The sequence below is a fragment of the Nomascus leucogenys genome, chromosome 17 (assembly GCF_006542625.1).
Source record: "Nomascus leucogenys isolate Asia chromosome 17, Asia_NLE_v1, whole genome shotgun sequence".
NCBI lineage: Eukaryota > Metazoa > Chordata > Mammalia > Primates > Hylobatidae > Nomascus > Nomascus leucogenys.
This window is the reverse complement of record NC_044397.1, coordinates 66,651,441-66,674,804: the sequence shown is the minus strand read 5'-3', so window position 1 is coordinate 66,674,804 and position 23,364 is coordinate 66,651,441. Positions and strand designations below refer to the sequence as shown.

Genomic DNA, 23,364 nt, shown 5'->3' with positions numbered 1-23,364 from the left:
TACAAAATAGTCCATCATTGCCAGAAGCATGATTCCAAACTCTTGTTTTATTGAATTCATGTTTTTAGTAACTTATTTTACAGCAAAAAGTAGCTCTGAGGCATTTCCTTCTGTTCTCTGAGTTATATTATTATCTATATGGTGCTCTGTTTGTCTTTTGCATGAAAGATTTCTTATATTACCTTATTTTTTCTCGGTATGTTTACAGGTTACTGTTCTGTTTCTTTTCATCTTAATTATGCTTCCCTGGTCCCACCCCGGCATTCTCTTTTTTCTGATATAATGTAAGTGATTTCTCGACTTTCTTCCCTTTGTATCTAGGACTAAGCTTGTTTTTTTTCCTCCAAGTCCAATTTGAGGACCGAGCACTTCATGTTCTGCCTGCTTTTTTTAATGCTGGAAAAGTGGCAGAGGGTGGGAGAAAGTTTAGGGGAGGCTCTGTGCAGTCTTCATTTAAATGCCTCCACTTTTCACTTACTCATTCATTCAATAAATATTTTTTCAGTGTACTATGTACCAGGCACTTATCTATGTACTTGAGATCCATCGAGGAACAAAACGCATGAAATCCTTGTATTTGTGCCTTATATTCTAGTAAGGGAAACAGACAATACGTACTAAAACATTAGATAAGTGCCATTGAAGGCAATGAGTGCTATAGATGCATCACAGAGAATAAAAAGGATGAAAAGTGCGGGGGAAGGAGACACTGGCAGTGGCCATTTTAACTGGATAGATAGTGTGAGCCTCACTCAAAGGTGAAATTTGACCAAAGATTTGAAGGAGGAGCCACACGGATAAATAGAGGGAAAATATTCTAAGCAGTGGGAATGGTCACCACAAAAGCCCTCAATCAGGGGATGCCTGGTGTACTCCAGGCAGAGCATGGTGGCCTCTGGGGCTTGAGTGGAGCAACCAAGAGAGAGAATAGGACAGGGATGAATCAAGGAAACAGGGCACTTCACATAGGCTGCTGGGCCATGGTGAGAACTGTGACTTTTACTATGAATGAGATGAGAAGCCAGCCTTTTCCCTCTCTTCTCTGTCGTCTCCTCTCCTCTCCTCTCCCTTTCCCTCCCCTCCTTTCTCTCTTTCTCACTTTGTTTCTCTTTCTTTGTTTCTTGCTTTTTACATTGAGGTATAACATTCATACAGTAAAGTCCACAGATCTCAAGTGTATACATCTCAATGGATATTACCGATGTCAACAAATATACAGTCACCACACAAAGTTATTGAGTGTCAGCAGCACCCCAGGAGTCTCCTCATTGTTTCCTCCTGGTCAATACCCTCCCAAAGGAAATGACTCTTCTGACTATCATGTTCAAAGATTAGATTTCTTTCGTTTTTGAACTTAATATAAATGGGACCATTCAGTATGGATTCCTTTGTGCTTCTTCCACTGAGCATCATGGCTGTGAAATGCATAATGTTTTGTGGAGCAATAGTTCTTTTTTTATTAGATGAATAGCTACTCCAGAGGCTGAGACACGAGAATCGCTTGAACCCAGGAGGTGGACGTTGCAGTGAGCTGAGCTCGCGCCATTGCACTCCAGCCTGGGTGAGGGCGAAACTCTGTCTCAAAAAAATAAAATAAAATAAAATAATAAAAATTTAAAAATGAATATTATATGAATATATAATAATTTATCTCATCTGTTGAACATTTAGACTTGTTTAGAGTTGGGGCTATTAAGAATAAAAGCTGCCAGTGACACTCATGTGTGTCTTTTGGCACACACGTGTGCCCACTTATGTTGGATATCTGCCAGGAGTGGAATCAAAGCTTTTCTTGAACAGAGTAGTGACATTATCTGATTTAATTTTAAAGGGATCATTTTGTTGAGCATAGACTGTAAGTAGCAAGGGTGTAAACAGGGAAGCCAATTAGGAGTCATGATAGTGATGCAGGTGGCATGATAGTGATGATGGTGGCTTGGGCCAGGTGGCAGCACCAGGGGGTTACAAGTGAGGTCTTGGGGAAAAGTGAAAAGAAAGCAAAGATAAGGCTATTTACTCAGGCTGCTTCTCTCTGGGTGGAGAACATTAGTTAAAATTCACATGGTTTTGTTGATTTACCAATACGAATTTTGTGTATGGGAACAGAGGTGGAAGTAAGAGCTCAGCCTGGTGTGCTCAAGAATTTTTTGTTTCTTTCTTTGGACATTAATTTTTGAAATTTATTGAATTAGCTTATAGTCCTTTCCGGTTTGATTACAATTGGCATTGTTTTTCTGGTTTTAACTATTTTTGCTCACTCTGTTAGATATTGGGAGAAAAGAAAATGTTTAGGCAAGTTTCATTTCACCATTTAAGGCTAGAACTCATCTTTTTGTTTTTTGTTTTTTTTTTAAGAACATTTTTACATCTGTTAAGATGGCTATGACTTAAAAGTCAGATTACAAGTATTGGCAAGAATGTGGAAAAATTAGAACCCTCATATACTGCCAGTGGGAACGTAAAATGCTGCAGCCACTTTGGAAAATAGTCTGGCAGTTTCTCAAAGAGTTCAACACAGATTTACCATACGGCCCAGTAATTACATTTCTAGGTATATACCCAAGAGAAATGAAAACATATGACCACATGAAGACTTGGGCAGAAATATCCCATAACAGCCTTATTCACAACAGCATAAAAGTGGAAATAATCCAAATATTCATCAACTGATTATTGGATAAATAAAACATGGTATATCTATGAAATGGAATGTTATTCTGCCATAAAAAGGAATTAAGTACCAATTCATGCTACAACATGGATGAAGCTTGAAAGCATTAGCTAAGTGAAAGGAGCCAGACATGAAAGGCCACACATTGTATGAATCCATTGATGTGAAATGTCCACAATAGATACAGTTAAAGAAACAAAGATTAGTGGTTGCTTAGGACTGGGGAAGCCACGGAGGGATAAGGTGGGAGATAGCTAAGAGCCTTTCAGAGGTGATGAAAGTATCCTAAAATTCATGACAGTCATAGTTACAGAACTTTGTGAATATACCAGTGATTTCTACACTTTAAATGGGTAAGCTGTATGGTATGTAAATTATCTCACTAAAGCTGTTAACAAAAGCAAAAAAAAAAAAAGAACATTTGTGACATATTTAATAAAGAGAAATAAAAATATAAAATGGCCTATAATCTTATCATCCATAGTTCTTTATGACATTTAAAAAAATGAAATAATAAATATACAATCATGTCATCTGCAAACGGAGACAATTTGGTTTCCTCTCTTCCTATTTGAATGCCCCCATATTTCTTTTTCTTGCCTGATTGTCCTGGCCAGAACTTCCAATACTTGTTGAATAGGAGTGGTGAGAAAGGGCACCCTTGTCTTATGCTGGATATCAAAGGGAATGCTTCCAGCTTTTGCCAATTCAGTATGATATTGGCTGTGGGTTTGTCATAAATAGCTCTTATTATTTTGAGGTATGTCCCATCAATACCTAGTTTATTGAGAGTTTTTAGCATGAAGGGGGGTTGAATTTTATCAAAGGCCTTTTCTGCATCTACTGAGATAATCATATGGTTTTTGTCCTTGGTTCTGTTTATGTGATGGATTACGTTTATTGATTTGCATATGTTGAACCAGCCTTGCATCCCAGGGAAGAAGGCAAACAGAGAGCCAAACCATGAATGAACTCCCATTCACAATTACTACAAAGAGAATAAAATACCTAGGAATACAACTTACAAGGGATGTGAAGGACCTCCTCAAGGAGAATTACAAACCACTGCTCAAAGAAATAAGAGAGGACACAAACAAATGGAAGAACATTCCATGCTCATGGATAAGAGGAATCAATATTGTGAAAATGGCCTTACTTCCCAAAGTAATTTATAGACTCAATGCTATCCCCATCAAGCTACTATTGACTTTCTTCACAGAACTAGAAAAAACTACTTTAAATTTCATACGGAACCAAAAAAGAGCCAGTATAGCCAAGACAATCTTAAGTAAAAAGTCAAAGCTGGAGGCATCATGCTACCTAACTTTAAACTATACTACGAGACTACAATAACCAAAAGAGCCTGGTACTGGTACCAAAACAGATATATAGACCAATGGAACAGAACAGAGGCCTCAGAAATAACGCCACACATCTAAAACCATCAGATCTTGGACAAACCTGACAAAAACAAGAAATGGGGAAAGGATTCCCTATTTAATAAATGGTGTTGGGAAAACTGGCTAGCCATATGCAGAAAGCTGAAACTGGATCCCTTCCTTACACCTTATACAAAAAGTAACTCAAGATGGATCAAAGACTTAAATGTAAAACTTAAAACCATAAAAACCCTAGAAGAAAACCTAGGCAATACCTTTCAGGACATAGGCATGGGCAAAGACTTCATAATTAAAACACCAAAAGCAATGGCAACAAAAACCAAAATTGACAAATGGGATCTAATTAAATTAAAGAGCTTCGGCACAGCGAAAGAAACTACCATCACAGTGAACAAGCAACCTACAGAATGGGAGAAATTTTTTTGCAATCTATCCATCTGACAAAGGGCTAATATCCAGAATCTACAAGGTACTTAAACAAATTTACAGAAAAAAACAAACAACCCCATCAAAAAGTAGGCAAAGGATATGAACAGACATTTGTCTAAAGAAGGCATCTATGTGGCCAAAAAAATATGAAAAAAAGCTCATCATCACTGGTCATTAAGAAATGCAAATCAAAACCACAGTGAGATACCATCTCATGCCAGTTAGAATGGTGATCATTAAAAAGTCAGGAAACAACAGATGCTGGAGAAGATGTGGAGAAATGGGAACGCTTTTACACTGTTGGTGGGAATGTAAATTAGTTCAACCATTGTGGAAGACAGTGTGATGATTCCTCAAGGAGCTAGAACCAGAAATATCATTTGACCCAGCAATCTCACTACTGGGTATATACCCAAAGGATTATAAATCATTCTACTATAAAGACACATGCACACGTATGTTTATTGCAGCACAGTTCACAATAGCAAAGACTTGGAATCAACCCAAATGCCCATCAATGATAGACTAGATAAAGAAAATGTGGCACACATATACCATGGAATACTATGCAGCCATAAAAAAGGATAAGTTCATGTCCTTTGCAGGGACATGGATGAAGCTGGAAACCATTATTCTCAGCCAACTAACACAGGAACAGAAAACCAAGCACCACATATTCTCACTCATAAGTGGGAGTTGAACAATGAGAACACATGGACACAGGGAGGGGAACATCACACATCCGGGCCTGTCAGGGGGTGAGGGGCTAGGGGAGAGATAACATTAGGAGAAATACCTAATGTAGATGATGGGTTGATAGGTGCAGTAAACCACCGTGACACGTGTATATGTATGTAACAAACCTGCACATTCTGCACATGTATCCCAGAACTTAAAGTATAATAATAAATTAATAAATAAAAATTTAAAAAGAAATTAAAAATGAAATAATGTATTTATGTAATTAGAACAGTCCACAAATAGAGAAAGGCACAATATAGTGAGAACTTTACATTACTTTCCTCTCCCCTCAAAGTCTTTAGAAGTAACTACTACTAAGATCTGTTTTAATTTTCTTTCAAAAGGCATTTTATATGTATGCCAGCATATACCCAGTGCACATCACCTTCATCTTCATTTACACAAAGGCTCATACTATCCACACGGCTTTGCACCTGACACGTGCCAGTTATTATTCTTTAGAGACCTTTCCATAGAGGCCCACATGCAGCTTTCTCTTTTTTTTCCTTCCCACCTTCCCAGCTGGCCTCCCTCCCTCTCTTCTATCCTTTCTTATTTTCCTCCCAGAAAGAAAAGTTCTAGGTTCTTTACTCTTACTTTATAGACAGTGAAGGGGAAAAGTTTTGTTTTTAATTGCTTGCTTTTTTAAATCAGAAAATTCTGCTAAAACAATACCGAAGTCTGTTCCTTTAAAGTCATTTACATTTTCTTTTTCTTTGCTTTTTTTTGTTTGTGTTTGTGTTTTTTGTTTGTTTGTTTTTTGTTTTTGTTTTTGTTTTTGTTTTTGAGACAGAGTTTCACTCTTTCCCCAGCCTGGAGTGAAGTGGCGTGATCTCAGCTCACTGCAACCTCCACCTGCCCGGGGTTCAAGTGATTCTTGCCTCAGCCTCCTGAGTAGCTGGGATTATAGATGCCCAACACGACAGCCGGCTAATTTTTGTATTTTCAGTAGAGACGGGGTTTTGCTATGTTGGCCAGGCTGGTCTCGAACTCCTGAACTCAGGTGATCCACCCGCCTGGGCCTCCCAAAGTGCTGGGATTACGGGCGTGAGCCACCATGCCTGGAATTTTTTGTTTTTTCTGATTATATAAATAATACCTTCCAGTTACAGCAAAATTAAGCAATGTGTGAACATTTAATTAACAAAGACTTATACAGTACTTACTGTGTGCCAGGCCCTCATCTAGGTGCTTTAAATATTGACTCATTTAATTAAATACTCATAACAAGCCTATGAGTTAGGTCTTATAAATTTGTTTTACTAGTGGGGAAACTGAGACATGAAGAGATTAAGTAAATTTCACAGTTAAAAGGCAGCTGAGTTGGACTTCAATTCCACCCTATCTGGCTCCAGAGCTCACTTTGCTCCATGGCCTGTCTCCAGACTCAAAAGACACTAGAAACACAGAAAACTCATGTCCTACAGTAACCACCATTGACTTTATGGTGACCATTCTTTCATAATATTTTTGTGTGTATATTTGTGAACAAACACATATTTTTATAAAATTAAAACATACAGCTATACATGTGAACTTTAAGGTTATTTAATCCAATTTAAGCACACACATCAATGTCCTCATTTAGATTGCATTCAATTTTTATATTAATGGGAAAATGCATATTTTCATAATATTAAATTTTCTTATTCAGGAATGTAGTATATCTTTCTGTTTATGCATGGTTTATTTTATGTCCTCATATAGAACTGGCCTCCATACACCCTTATCTGGAGCCATGAAGGGTAGGGTTACCAGAACTTTTTCACCTAAGTCAACCCTGCAATAGGAGGACATCTCAGAGCACCTTTTGCATCTCCACATGTTGTCCCTAACGGTAACTTGATCTTATCCCACACTCTCTTGCCTCTTAGAAGACACTTTTATCTATTCTCATCTTTCATTGTTTCTTTGATCATGTCTGCCTTTCTTGCACCAGCTCTTAATCTTCAGAATTCACTCAAATCTCTTCTTTTCATAAGGTCACCACCTCCCACTCCTCCCCAGCTCTCTCCAGTGTGTGCTGAAAGACCTGTGTGCTGCAGTTGCTCACACATCCAGCTCTCCCTGGGGAGTGAGTCAGCAGCCCAAGCATTGTCCTAGTGAACAGCTTCCAGTGGTCCCTGACCTAGAATCACAAGAGGCTTGGGGAATGGGGTGGCTCTGACACTGTAGCCCTCCAGAAGGACCCCTCACCGACACGTCGTTCCTGCCACTGTCCTCCAGTGTTCTCATGTGGGGTTCTAATGTGAGTCTCTGGGCCGCTGTTTCCTGGGCTGCCATAGAGCCTTACAGCTGCCATTTACTGCTTTCAGGATCTTGAACATTTGTCTCCCAACTTTTCTGACACTAAGTGCATCTTCTGAGTATATTCCTGTTGTCACTAACATTCAGAACTTTGGCTCTTGACAAATTGCTTCAATTTTGGATATCTGTGTCACTGGAGAAGTGAATCAAACTAAATGAAGAATGCCCTTATTTTTTCTTCTGTGTTCTCTCTCTGCAAAGAGGAGAATGATCTTCCCCAGTATTGTGCTTTCTGAGACACACCTAGTGGATGATCCAAATGGTCCTTGATTCCAAGTAAAATGGCAAAGATCCACATGTAGCTGGATCCCCCCTGTGATCGCAATCTTTCCATGCTCTCAGATTCCACCTTACCTCAATGTTTGAAAAGAAAAAATTTCAGACCAAGAAGGAGCTTCTCCACTCCTTCTGGAATCTCTGCCTTGTTCAGCCCATCTGTCTCCACTCCTGCCTCCATCATGTCCATCAGGGTTACCCAGAAGTCCTACAAGGTGTCCACCTCTGGCCACCGGGCCTTCAGCAGCTGCTCTCACATGAATGGGGCCGGTGCCCACATCAGCTCCTTGAACTTCTCCCAAGTGGGCAGCAGCATCTTCTGGGCTGGCCTGGGCGGAGGCTATGGTGGGGCCAGCAGCATGGGAGGCATCACTGCTGTCATGGTCAACCAGAGCCTGCTGAGCCCTCTGAACCTGGAGGTGGACCCCAACATCCAGGCCATGCACACCCAGGAGAAGGAGCAGATCAAGACCCTCAACAACAAGTTTCCCTCCTTCATTGACAAGGTACGGTTCCTGGAGCAGCAGAACAAGATGCTGGAGACCAAGAGGAGCCTCCTGCAGCAGCAGAAGATGGCTTGGAGCAACATGGACAATATGTTCGAGAGCTACATCAACAACTTTATGCAGCAGCTGGAGACTCTGGGCCAGGAGAAGCTGAAGCTGGAGGCAGAGCTCGGCAACATGCAGAGGCTGGTGGAGGACTTCAAGAAAAAGTATGAGGATGAAATCAATAAGCGTACAGAGATGGAGAATGAATTTGTCCTCAGATGTGGATGAAGCTTACATGAACAAGGTGGAGCTGGAGTCTCACCTGGAAGGGCTGATTGATGAGATCAACTTCCTCAGGCAGCTGTATGAAGAGGAGATCCAGGAGCTGCAGTCCCAGATCTCGGACACCTCTGTGGTGCTGTCCATGGACAACAGCTGTTCCCAGGACATGGACAGCACCATCGCTGAGGTCCAGGCTCAGTACAAGGTGATCGTCAACTGCAGCCTGACTAAGGCTGAGAGCACGGACCAGATCAAGTATGAGGAGCTGCAGATGCTGGCTGGGAAGCGCTGGGATGACCTGTGGCGTACAAAGACTGAGATCTCCGAGATGAACCGGAACATCAGCTGGCTCCAGGCTGAGACTGAGGGCCTCAAAGGCCAGAGGGCTTCCCTGGAGGCCGCCGTCACAGATGCAGAGCAGCGCGGGGAGCTGGCCGTGAAGGATGCCAAAGCCAAGCTGTCTGAGCTGGAGGCCACCCTGCAGCTAGCCAAGCAGGACATGGCGCAGCAGCTGCGTGAGTACCAGGAGCTGATGAACGTCGAGCTGGCCCTGGACGCCTACAGGAAGCTGCTGGAGGGCGAGGAGAGCTGGCTGGAGTCTGGGATGCAGAACATGAGTATCCATACGAAGACCACCTGTGGCTATGCAGGTGGTCTGAGATCTCCTACGGGCGCCTCATAAGCCCCGGCCTCAGCTACGGCCTGGGCTCCAGCTCCTTCAGCCACACCAGCTGCACCAGGGCCGTGGCTGTGAAGATCAAGACCCGCGATGGGAAGCTGGTGTCCGAGTCCTCTGACATTCTGCCCAAGTGAACAGCTGCGGCAGCCCCTCCCAGCCTGACCCTCCTGTGGCTGCCCCAGAGCCGGGGAGGGAGGCCGCTGTGCAGGGGAGCAAAGGGAACAGGAGACCCACCTGAGGCTCACCCCTAGCTCTCAGCCCACCCATGGGGGAGTTTACTGCCTGGGGACACCCCTTGCCCATGCCTCCAGCTACAAAACAATTCAATTGCTTTTTTTTTTTTTTTGTCCAAAATAAAACCTCAGCTAGCTCTTTCAAAAAAAAAAAAATCAGTCCCACAAGGTCCCATCAGTCTCATTCTGTAGGCCAATGAGGATTTTCTTCATATTTCCAATGTGTTGAGAAGAATCTTCAGAATGTTAGGACATATATAGACAGATGAAAATACTCACACAAGGAGTAAGAAAACCTTCAGAGGAAGCAAATTTGCAAAGCAAGAACTGTGCCCCTCCCCAGTTCCAAGTCAACAACCACCCCATTAAGAGTCTACCTTAAATCTGGGGCTGTCAGCAGGTTTCCTTTCGCCTGCTCTTATTTGTTCATTTTATGGAACGCAGTAGTCTGCCTTTTTTTCATGTCTAAATTCATTTCCTATTGAGTAAGTTCATAACCATGGCACAACAGTAATCATCTTTCATAAGTTACTTAGCTCCTTTCTGCTCTTGTTTCCTCATCTCCAAAATAAGAATAAAAATAGTACTTCTTTTATAAGGTTGTGTTGAGGATCAAAATAGCTAATATATGTTAAGCCCTTGGAACAGTTCCCGGACTATAATCACTGCTATATAAATGTTTGCCATCATCCTTCTTGGATGGTTTCAATGCCCCTCGGTTACCTTTGCCAGGACTCTTTTTTTTTTTTTTTTTTTTTTTTGAGATGGAGTCTTGCTCTGTTGCCTGGCTGGAGTGCAGTGGCACGGTCTCGGCTCACTGAAATCTCCGCCTCCTGTGTTCAAGCAATTCCCCTGCCTCAGCCTCCCGAGTAGCTGGGACTACAGGCATGTGCCACCACACCCAGCTAATTTTTTGTATTTTAGTAGAGACGGGGTTTTACCATGTTGGCCAGGATGGTCTCAATCTCCTGACCTCATGATCCGCCTACCTTGCGCTCCCAAAGTACTGGGATTACAGGCGTGAGACACCGACCGCACCCGGCCCCCAGGACTCTTATTTTCTAAATCCTATTAGACCATCCATCTTCTTTTTTTTTTTTTTTTTTTTTTTTTTTAGAGTCAGGATCTCACTCTGTCATCCAGGCTGGAGGGTGGTAGCACAATCATAGCTCACTGTCACCTGTAACTCCTGGGCTCTAGTGATTCTCCCGCCTCAGCACCACTGAGTAGCTGAGACTACAGGTGCATGCCACTACATGGGGCTAATGTATTAATTTTTTTTGTAGAGATGGAATCTTGCTATGTTGCCCAGGCTGGTCTTGAACTCCTGGCTTCAAGAGATCATCACATATCAGCCTCCCAAAGTGTTGGGATTTCAGGTGTGAGCCACTGCACCAGACCTATTAGAACATCTTTCTAAATTATATGGGAATGTACAAAAACAAAAGATAAATCTGCCTGTAGAACCTTAAAACATTTTCATGGTCCTCATAAGGTCCTTCATATTCGGGAGAGCAGGTATTGCAACATTTAAAGCCTATCTCGAAGGAGAGACTTTTGCCCAAAGTCTATATAGAGTAAGCCTCTGTCTACATTATAATGTCTTCTTCTCAAATCACCTCCTTGACTTCACGTTACCATAATAATCCACATCCCATTATAAACTTTTAGCTTTTAGCCAGATAGGCTGTTTTGCAAAAGAGGAAGGCAATGGGGGGCTTTTGATGTTACTTTTCAGGAATAGTTTTCCTTATTTTCTTCCTGTTGGGCCCCTGGGATCTTATCTGCCTTTAAGTGTTATAATAATTTCAGGTGCATTAGAGTGTCCAATATGCCACCGAAATCTACATCTCCCCTGATATTAACCTTACACCAAATAAAAGCAGCACATAATAAAATCGTCCACATCCCAAAATAGAAAAAGCACCCAAATTATTTGCATTTTACATAGGGAGTAAGTTGTATCACACTCTATGCTAACCATGTTTATAACCATTTATGCTTACACATACGTAATTTAAACAGCTATTATTAAGCATCTGCTCCACATATGTCGGGCACTAGACTGGGCACTGGCAACATACTGGAACAATAACAGGGGTGGTTCTGTTGGGGAGGCAGCTAAGACAGACCAAACAGTGGGAGCCCCAGAGGTTTACTTAATAATCATGCTGATTAATACATGCAAACCTTCCAACAGAGTTCAGTGTTCCAGGTAAAAAGGAATGCAATACAAAAAGCTGACCTGGGCTTGTGGGTCATGGAAAATTTCTCTGAGGAAGAAACATATGACAAATAAAGAATTGTGAAGTTACCCAAGGTGAGAGAAGAAAGAACATATCATGAAGCTAGATCAGGAAGTACAAAGGTCCTATGGTGGGAAAGAAGATGGCCAGTAAAAGATGCGTGAGTCATTCATGAGACAGGAACCACTGGCAGAAGACAGGATTTGTGGGGGAAGAGCCTCAGTTCAGTCTGGGACATGAGGTGTCTGAAATACCTTTGAGATATATCAAGGGAAAATATGAAATAGGTGGTTGGATATATACATCTGGAACTCAAAGGAAATGTCTGAGCCAAAGACATAACTAAATATAAGTAGCTTACAGATAGCAGTTAAAATTAATGATCTTGGATACAGTTGCCTGGAAAGAAAGTACATAATGAAAAAAGATCCCCTTGACAGGCTTCACTTTTAATGGTTGAGTAGCAGATAAGCCCACCAAGTAGGTTAAGAAGGAGCTTCAGAGAGGTAGAAAGGACACCAGGAGAATGTGGTAGCACCCAAGGCAAGGGGAGGAAGAGCTGCAAGAAGGTGGAAATGGTTAATAGTATTTAAGAACATTGCTGTAGCATGTAGTAAAATAAGGTCTGAACATCATTGGATGTATTTGAGGACAGGGAGATCACTGTTGACTTTATCAGAGCTGGTTCAGGTGAGTGACTGTGGGAATGGGAGAGTGATGGGCCAGGACATTCAGCCTTAAATAGGTTCAGGAAAGATTGAGAGTTAAGAAAGTGGAGACAAAAATTTTAGGCATCGCTTTCAAGAAATCTGGTTGTGAAGGAGAAAAGAGACATGCAGTGGTGGGATGAAAAGTGATTTGAGTAGCTGTTTGCCCAGATTGGCAACCTGAGCCACCCCACCCTTCCTGTGCAGAGATCTGGGTGCGGAGGGGCCCTCTCCACTCCATGCCAGACAGATCTCCAGGCATTCAGACACCTGCTCACTGGAACAGCAGTCTGAGTTACCCCAATCTTCCTGTGAGGAGATCCTGGTGCAGGAGGCCCTCTCCACTCTACACCCAGGCAGAATCTCCATGCATCTGCAGCACCTACCCTCCTGGGTTAGAAGTTTAGCCTGCCCTCAATCTCCAGGCAGAGAACTCAGGGCTGAGGAGGTCTTGCAGCTCCATGCCAAGGCACACCTCTGGGCGCGAGGTGGCCATCCACTGGATTCTCCCTCAGTGCTGATGCTTGTGCCTGCCATCAGGGGACCTACAGGTGGACCTGCCTGGTCTGGCCCTGCCCGTCTTGCTTCCTCCCCTCCACTGGGGCTGAGGAGGGAGCTCAGACCACTGCGCACTCCATGAATCAACCCGTTACCTGAGGCAACCGAGAGCTTCTTCCAGTAAATAAGGATCACATATATTCCCAGCCATATAGCATTTTTTTTTAAGACAGGTTTTCACTCTGTCACCCTGAGTGCAGTGTGTGATCACGGCTTACTGCAGCCCTGACCTCCTGGGCTCAAGCAATCATCCCACCTCACTGTCCCAAGTAGCTGGGACCACAGGCACATGCCACCATGACCAGCAATTTTTTTCAGTTTTTGTAGAGACAGAGTCTCGCTATGTTGCCCAGGCTGTTCTTGAACTCCTGGACTGAAGGGATCCTTCTTCCTCTGGCTCCCAAAGTGCTGAGATTACAGGCACGAGCCACCATGCCGGGCCACACCGCCAGCTCTTACCCATAAGCGCCATCTATTGGTTTGCAGGTCAAATTGCACAGCCCAGTATAAAACCTGATGACAGCAGTGCATAGTGCTATGACACAAAGCCAAAAGACCCTACCCAGCATTCTCTACAGTCATACACCCCGGGGTGGGGAGGAAGGAAAGGGAAAGAAGAAAAAAACAATAATATTATTGGGAAAAAAGAAAGAAAAAGAAAAAATTCTACCTGCATGAAAATAGTTACTAAAATTAGAAGGGCAAGCATCTCTGGATGAAAAGGAACGAGCGCAAGAAACCTGGCAAAATCTGAATGTAGTGATAGTACCAAAGGATCACACTAGCTCCCCAGCAATAGTCCCTAACTAAGATGGAAACTCAGAAATGATAGATAGATAAATAATTCAAGGCATGGATTGCAAGTAAGCACAATGAGATCCAAGACAAGGTTGAAAATCAACAAAAAGACACTTCTAAAGCAAACCAGGAAAGGAAGGAAGAGATAAACATCTTTAAAAGAAATCAACCAGAACTTCTGGAATTGAAAAACTCACCTAAGGAATATCAAAATACAATTGAAATCTTTATGAATAGACTGCACCAAGCAGAAGAAAGAATTTCAAAGCTTGAAGACTGATTTTTGAACTACCCAGTTAGATGAAAATAAAGAGAAAAGAATTTTTTAAAATGAACAAAGTTTTCAAGAAATATTGGATTATGTAAAGTGACCAAAATTATGAATTACTGGACATTAACAATAGATACAGAAGAGAAGAAAACAACCACAAAAACATTTGAGGCAATAATTCAAGAAAAGTTCCCAATCTTGCTAGATAGATAGATATCCAGATACAAGAAATCTAGAGAACACATGTGAGATAGTATACAAAATAAAAAACATCAATGCATATAGTCACCAGACTGCCCAAAGTCAATGCTAAAGAAAATAATCTTAAAGGCAGCAAGAGAAAAATGTCAGATCACATACAAAAAGAACCCCGTCAGGCTAACAGTAGACTTCTCAGAAGAAACCTTACAAGCCAGGAGAGATTGGAGGCCTATTTTCGGTATTCTTAAAGAAAAGAAATTTCAACCAAGAATTTCATATCCTTCCAAACTAAGCTCTATAAGCAAAGGAGAAATAAAATCTTTTCCAGACAAGCAAGTGCTAAGGGAATTCATTACCACTAGACCTTCCTTACAAGAGATCCTTCAGGGAGTTCTAAACATGGGAACAAAATAACAATACCTACTACCACAAAAACACACATCACGCACAGACCCTATAAAGCAACCACACTATAGAAACTACAAGGCAACCAGCTAACAACTTCATAACAAGATCAAAACTTCACATGTCAATATTAATCTTGAATGTAAATATCTCAATGCCCCACTTAAAAGGCACAGAGTGGCAAATTGGATTTAAAAAAATAAGACCCATTCATCTTCTGTTTTCAAGAGGCCTATCTCACATGAAATGACACTCATAGGCTCAAAGTAAAGAGTTGGAGAAAAAATCTATCATGCAAATGGAACACAGAAAAGAGCAGGGGTCACTATTCTTACATCAGATAAAACAGACTTTAAACCAACAACAGTAAAAAATGACAAAGAAGGACATTGCATAATGATAAAAGATTCAATTTAAAGAGGACTTAACTATTCTTAATATATATGCACCCAATATTGGAGCACCCAGATTCACAAAACAAGTACTTCTAGACCTATAAAAAGACTTAGACAGTCACACAACAATAGTGGGGGACTATCAACACCCCACTGACAGCATTGACAGATTATCAAGGCAGAAAACCAACAAAGAAACTCTGGACTTAAATTCAACACTTGACTGATTGGATCTAATAGACATCTACAGAAAACTCCACCCAACAACCTCAGAATATACATTCTTTTTATTTGCACATGGAACATACTCCAAAATCAACCACATGGTAGGTCATAAAGCAAGTCCTAATGAATTCAAATAAATCAAAATAATTCCAAATGTCCTCTCTGATCACAGTGGAATAAAACCAGAAATTAATACCAAGAAGTCTTTCAAAACCACACAATTACATGGAAATTAAACAATTTGCTCCTAAATGACTTTGGGATGAACAAATAAAGCAGAAATAAAAAATTCTTTGAAATAAATGAAAACAGAGACACAACACACCAAAATCTCTGGGACACTACAAAAGCAGCATTAAGATAAAAGTTTATAGTGCTAAAGACCTACCTCAAAAAGTTAGAAAGATCTCAAATTAATACTCTAACATTACACCCAAAGGAACTAGAAAAACAAGAACAAACTAATCCCGATGCAAGCAGAAGAAAAGACATAACTAAAACCAGAACAGACCTGAACAACATTGAGACCCCGAAATCCATGCACATAATCAACATAACCAAATGTTTGTTCATTGAAAGGATAGATGAGATCAATTGCTGCTAGCTAGATTAGTGTAGAAATAAAGAGAGAAGATCCAAATAAGCACAGTCAGAAAGACAAAGGTGGCATACAACCAATCCCACAGAAATATAAAAGATCCTCAGAGACTATTGTGAACCTAGAGAAAATGGATAAATTCCTGGAAACACACAATCTGCCTATACTGAATCAGGAAGAAATTGAAACCCTGAATAGACCAATATTGAGTTCCAAAATCGAATTGGTAATAATAAAAAAAAACCCTACCTGCCAAAAAAGCCCTGGACCAGGTGGATTCACAGCCAAATCCTATCAGACATTCAAAGAGGAGTTGGTACCAATCTATCTTACTGAAAGTATTTCAAAAAATCAAGGAGGAGAGACTTCTCCCTAACTCCTTCTGTGAAGCCAGCATCACTCTGATACTAAAACCTGACAAAGACACAACAAGAAAAGAAAACTACAGGTCAATATCCCTGATGAACATAGATGGAAAAATCCTCAAAAAATTACTAGCAAAGCAAATCTAGCAGCATATCAAAAAATTAATTCTCTATGATCAACCAGGCTTCGTTCCTGAGATGCAAAGTTGGTGCAACATATTCAAATCAATAAATGTGATTCATCACATAAACAGAACTAAAAACAAAAACCATATGATCATCACAATGTGGAAAATGTTTTTTAATAAAATTCAACATCTCTCCATGATTAAAACCCTCAAGAAACTATGCTTAGAAGCAACATATGTCAAAATAATAAGAGCTGTCTATGCAAACCCACAGCCAACATCATACTGAATGAGCAAAAACTCAGACCATTTCCCCTGAGAACTGGAACCAGACAAGGATGCCCACTCTCACAACTCTTATTCAGCATAGCACTAGAAGTCCTTGCCAGAGCAATGAGGCAGGAGAAAAAAATAAAAGGCATCCAAATGGGAAAAAAGTCAAACTACCTCTCTTTTCTGATGATATGATTATATACTTGGAAAACCCTAAAGACTCTATCTGGAACTGATAAATGACTTAGTAAAGTTTCAAGATACAAAATCAGTGTACAAAAATCAATAGCATTTCTACATATCAATAACCTTTAAGCTGAGAGCCAAATCAGGAATGCAATCCCATTTACAATAGCTGCCAAGAGAAGGAAGGGATGGGAAGGGAAGGGAAAGGAAGGGAAGGGAAGAGAAGGGAAGGGAAGGGGAGGGGAGGGGAGGGGAGAGGGAGGGGAGGGAAAAGAAAAGAAAGAGCCCCAGACATCCCAGGTATCCTTATCCCCAATTCCTTCCACAGCTCACTGAGTCCCAGGTGTAGGATTAACACAAGCGTCTGGTTACCTTTGAGGCTGGCGAGACAGCCTGGCTCCAGCCGTGGGGGACACTGGGTCTCCAAGTGCTGCGGGATACAGAGAGGCTTTTCCAGCCCCTCCTGCTGCCCTTTCATCACCAACAGCTGCTGGGGGACTGAGCCAGCCAAAGCTGAATTCGCAGAGGATGCTTCTGACCCCTAGTGTCCAAAACTTCCAAATTAAAGGCGTGTCCCTGAGCAAGGGCTCGGCGGGCTCAGGGGGCCCGGAGCCTGCAGTTTAATGAACTCTGCAGAGACACTTTAAACCCATCTATGGCCGGGCAACATGGCTCACGCCTGTAATTCTTTTTATTTTTTATTTTTTTGAGACCGAATATCGCTGTATCACCGAGGCTGCAGTGGTGTGATCTCCGCTCACTGCAACCTCCACCTCCTGGATTCAAGTGATTCTCCTGCCTCAGCCTCCCGAGTAGCTGGGATTACAGGCACCTGCCATTATGCGTGGTTAACTTTTTTCTTTTAAGTAGAGATGGGGTTTCACTATGTTGGCCAGGCTGGTCTCGAACTCCTGGCCTCAGGTGATCCACCAGCCTCGGCCTCCCAGAGTGCTAGGATTACACGCGTGAGCCACCGCGCCCGGCCTGTAAAATGGGTTTTTTTTTTTTTTTTTTTTTTTTTTTTTTTTGAGACAGAGTCTGGCTCTGTCCCCCAGGCTGGAGTGCAATGGCACCATCTAGGCTCACTGCAAGCTCCGCCTCCCAGGTTCAAGTGATTCTCCTGCCTCAGCTTCCCGAGTAGCTGGGACTACAGGCGACCACGCCCTGCTAATTTTTTTTCTGTATTTTTAGTAGAGACAGGGTTTCACCATGTTGGCCTGGCTGGTCTTGAACTCCTGGCCTCAGGTGATCCACCTGCTTCGGCCTCCCAGAGTGCTAGGATTACAGGCGTGAGCCACCGTGCCTGACCTATAAACGGGTTATTAATGAGCTCTCCAGCCAGGCAAACTCGAAAGCTCCGGGGCAGCCTTTCTGCGGCCGACGACAAGCAGAGGCAGAAGACGGGAGATGCACCAGGATCATTTGTTAAGGGGTGAAATGTATGTTGAGTTCCCAACTTCCAGTCTCTGTGAATATTGGGACCTTATTTGGAAATGTAATTAAAATGTAAATTGAGATGACATCATTTTTGATTAAGGTGAGCCATAAATCCCATGAGTGTGGGTCTAAGAGACAGAAGGGGCCGGGTGCGGTGGCTCACGCTTGTAATCCCAGCACTTTGGGAGCCCGAGGCAGGCGGATCACGAGGTCAGGAGATCGAGACCATCCTGGCCAACATGGTGAAACCCGGTCTCTACTAAAAATACAAAAATTAGCTGGGTGTGGTGGCAGGCGCCTGTAATTCCAGCTACTCGAGAGGCTGAGGCAGGAGAATCACTTGAACCCGGCAGGCGGAGGTTGCAGTGAGTCAAGATCGAGCCACTGCACTCCAGCCTGGAGACAGAGTGAGACTACATCTCAAAAAAAAAAAAAAAAAAAAAGAAAGGAAAGAAAGAGACAGAAGAGGAGACACAGACAGGGGAGGAGGCCAGACAGACAGGGGAGGAGGCCACGTGGCGACAGAGGCAGAGACTGGAGTGATGCGGCCACAAGCCCAGGGATGCCTGGAGCCCCCAGGAGCTGGAAGAGGCAGGAAGGCTCCTCCCCTAGAGCCTCCAGAGGGAGCACAGTCCTGAGACACCTGGATCTCAAGACTCCTGGTCTGCAGGACTCAGAGAGAATAAATTTCAGTTGTTTTAGGGCCCTCGGTTTGTTCTGTCCGCCCCAAGAAACTACACACCCTACAAATGAGGACTCCAAGCCTAATTCTCCCAGCACCGCACGCCTGCAAACATAAGCATGGCCAGCAGGTGGCAGTCGAGTCCCCAGAAAGAAATCGCGTGGCTGGGTTCGTGATTGGTTTAGGATTCCGGGATTTGGATAAATACGGTAATAAAAATCAGGCGGGCGGATCACGAGGTCAGGAGTTCGAGACCAGCCTGGCCAATATGGCGAAACCCTGTCTCTACTAAAAATACAAAAAATTAGCCGGGGGTGGTGGCAGGCACCTGTAGTCCCTGCTACCGGGAGGCTGAGGTGGGAGAATGGCATGAACCAGGGAGGCAGAGCTTACAGTGCTCTAAAAAAAAAAAAAAAAAAATCAGGTGGGCGGATCACGAGCTCAGGAGTTCGAGACCAGCCTGGCCAACATGGTGAAACCCCGTCTCTACTAAAAATACAAAAAATTAGCTGGGGGTGGTGGCCGGTGACACAGGAAGGGGAACATCACACACTGGGGCCTGTTGGGGGGTGGGGGGAGGGGGGAGGGATAGCATTAGGAGATATACCTAATGTTCAATGATGAGTTAATGGGTGCAGCACACCAACATGGCACATGTATACATATGTAACTAACCTGCACGTTGTGCACATGTACCCTAAAACTTAAAGTATAATAAAAAAAAAAAAACTGCCCCTAGATTCTTTGATTTTTTGAAGGGTGTTTTTTGTCTCTATCTCCTTTAGTTCTGTATTTTAAGTGACATCGATCTGCTCTGTTGTGTGTCTTTCTCTTTCTTTCTCCAGGAATATTTGGTGATATGGTTTGGCTGTGTCCCCACCCAAATATCATCTTGAATTATAGTTCCCATAATCCCCATGTGTCACGGGAGGGACCCGGTGGGGTCAGGTACCCTCTTGCTGCCATTCTTGTAATGGTGAGTGAGTTCTCACGAGATTTTCTCCCCTTTTTGCTCAGCACTTCTTCTTCCTGCCACCATGTAAAGAAGGATGTGTTTTTTTCCCCTTCAGCCATGATCATAATTTTCCTGAGGCCTCCCCAGCCATGTGGAACTGTGAGTCAATAAAACCTCTTTTCTTTATAAATTGCCCAGTCTTGGGCAGTCCTTTATAGCAGCATGAGAACGGACTGATACATTTGGCCATTTAAATGTAAGTGTAGAAAAAAAGAAACTTGGAGAGTTGCAGTTCTGCTGGACATAGGAAGAAAATACTGAGGATCAAAGTAGTAGAGACTATTAGCAAGGGCTTAAAAAGAAATCCACATTTTGATAGAAGGGAGAGGATCAAAAGAGAGTCACAAGACCAGAATTTCCAATGAGGGTGGAGGGTGGTCAGCCAGGAGAAGGAGGCTTGAATGAATGATTTGGAGGTAACAGAAGTTTGGATGATAACACAGCCCAAGCTGCAGTGGGAAGGATCACTCATCCTCCACTCCTGGCACTGCCTTTATTTGGAGTAGTTCTCTTTGTCCTTCATTCACCTCTACTCTGTGAGATGAAGAGCTTCTCTGATTGGTAAGCTGAGAGAAGAAGTTATTCATGAGTACCCAGTTCTGTTCTCCCTTGCACTGCCCCAAGGAGTGCATTCTGATCTGCTTTGCTGACTTTCTCCTGGAGAAGCCTGCACCCATTCAGCCAGGCAGATGCATTTAATTCTAGGGCCCTCTATCAGGAAGCTTATTGTTGGCTGCATGGCTAATTCAGTATCTGTAATAATGATGAGAAATTCATTTCCATCTATCATGCTCTTTCTTTATCTTATAATTGGTTCAGAACTTAATTAGAAAAGAGGAGTGGAATTATTTATGGCCCATCTTCAATCCAACACCACAACTTTTAGAGATGGAAGCTTGGGAAGTGTGGAGAGGAAGGCCATTAGAAATGGAGTGATCAAAGAACAGAGAGACCGAAGTGTTAGATGAGCTGTTCCAATAGATGTTGGAATCACTCAGGATGTGGGACTTGGGACAGAGAAGAGGGTTAGCAACCAGGTTTCACAATATTTAATCAGTGGGGAAGACTGAGCATGAGATCAGGTCAAGGGTATGGTGTGAGCTAACAAAGAGCTGAATTTTGTTTTGTTTTATTTTTTAAAACTGCCCATATCTAATGTTTGGAAAGGGCAATGGGAACAAAGAGGAAACCAGCTCCATGACCTATAAACGGGTCAACAGCAAAGTCATGTGGAGCATGACAGAGATGATGGCATAGTGAGATTAACAGCCACGGGAATTCAGGCTTTGGAGCTGAAGGAACAACAGCAGGGCTTCCAGGCAGGGATGATTTAGTCTAACTAGTTTCTTTGAGTAGTCAGGAGTTCGCTTCCTCAGCCTGGAAACAGAAGATGAAAGGACTGATTTCCAGCAATTGCAGTCCCTACTCACATGGGCCAGGATGGGGACCAACCCAAAAGCTGATAGTTTTTGTGTTCATGCACAGGTGACCCTAAAGGTTTCAGGCCTCATTCGTGTGACTTGGGGAATTGGTCCCACAGCCTAGTGGATAGAGGTGAGCCCTGTGGCTGAAAGCTCATGATGCAGGCTATAGGCACCCCCTCCACCGCTACAGCCATCCTCACCTGTGTACCCATGCACCCAGCTAAAATAGAGTGCTGAACACCTCCAGATGCACTCTCCTTTACTAGGAAATTAAAAGAAACTTGTGGATAAGAAGACTTACCCATAAATCTTCTTAGTACCCGTTACTTTTTGGTGCATCTTAGAGAAGGCTCTGCAGCCCACCACAACACGGCTTCTATCATAAGGGCTTCTAACTGAAGTTATAAAGGGAGTGAGGAAGGCAGGCCGGTTGCAAGGTTAGTATCTTCTACCCTTTAAACAGGGAGTGAGAGTAGTATCAGGTGTGTGACAAAACAGATGTATGCAAAGAAATAAAATGAATTTTTAAAAGCAAATCCCATTTCCCTTTATGCATACCCATTCCTTCTCAGCCATGGATAACTGGACATTGATCTTGTCTTTTTCTGCTATTCTATTCTCTCCTGTTTTAAAACTTCATCTCATTGAGGTAAATATTCCATTGAAGTGAACTGTTACCTCCGTGGAAGCTCCTAGCTTCCTCACTCAAACTCCTTCCCATCCTAAGGTCTTCGCTCTCCTCTTATTGACCCCACTTCTATTTCCACAGGCACTGGTGTTCCCGTCTTTGGGCAGCATCAGGGAGAAGTGCCTGCTTCCATGCACTGACACACTTGCGTGGAAATGTGAGGGAGTCACACACATCTCCATTTCCATCCACATCAGCTTGGCCTTGGCACTCAACTGCAGCAGTTTCCCTCGGCTCCTTCACCCAAAATGTGCCCAGCATTGCTTTTTGTGTGTGTGGCAGTTAGACTACTTTCAGGTACCTAGGTGGGCCCTCCTCCAGCCTCATCATTGGGTGACCCTCTGGAAACATAACCACTTCCTCCTGCATTCCAGTGCCTGGTGTGCCCTACAGCTTGAGATCACTTTGTCCGAGCAGGACGGGCTGCTGCAGATTCCATCTCTCACAAAACAAACCCCATCAAGAAGCAAATCCTCGATTGTCTTGAGACAGGTTCCCCAAAAGAACACTCTGAGATGAAGAATTGGGTGCACATGATTTATTAAGAAAATGCTTTCAGAAATAAAAAGGAAATAAACAAATAGGGGAGTGAGGGTGGGGAATGGGAGGCAAAGGGGAAGAATGCAAGCAAGGGTGAGCTTTCGGGTAGATTCCTGGGGAGGATGGCTGCAGCCTGACCCCTCAGGTGAACTCTGGAGTATAAATGAGCCTCAGAGATGCCTGGACCTGAGGCAGGGAGCAGGCAGTCATCTTCCCAACTCCACACCCACACCCACCAGTCATTTGTAAAGGGCCATCAGGTGGGGCACCAGCTCCCAGCCAGGTGGAACTCTGAGCTCCTGCAGAGAAGACAACGCTGAGAGCATGGGGAAGTCCCCTGCAAGACATGCAGGTGCAGACCTTTGAAAGCAGAAGGATGCTTCCAACAATCCCAGGGGACCGACAGGGCAGGGGGGCAGGGCATGATGCTCTTCCCTGCCTCCAAAATCCTATTCCCCAAACTTTTCCTCATCTTCCAACTCTTCCAGCATAGCCCCATATCTTTACCTTGACAGGCCAGCCAGCAGCTCTTCTGGTGTGTTTACCCTCCCCAGGTCCCTTCATCTCAAAACCAACCTGCTCGCCATTGCCAGCTTTGTCATTTTTGTCACGTCAGTCCTTGGTTTTGTATGTCTCGTGTGTGTCCAGGTATGGCCATATGCACACACATATATATGTATGAAAGCATTAGTCATAGGGGAAGAGAAAGCAGA

General features: G+C 43.1%; 1 pseudogene; it reads left to right on the top strand.

Annotated features, from left to right (window-relative positions):
• The first annotated feature begins 7,964 nt into the window (after positions 1-7,964).
• On the top strand, positions 7,965-9,410 carry LOC100600838 (annotated as a pseudogene).
• Positions 9,411-23,364: the final 13,954 nt, after the last annotated feature.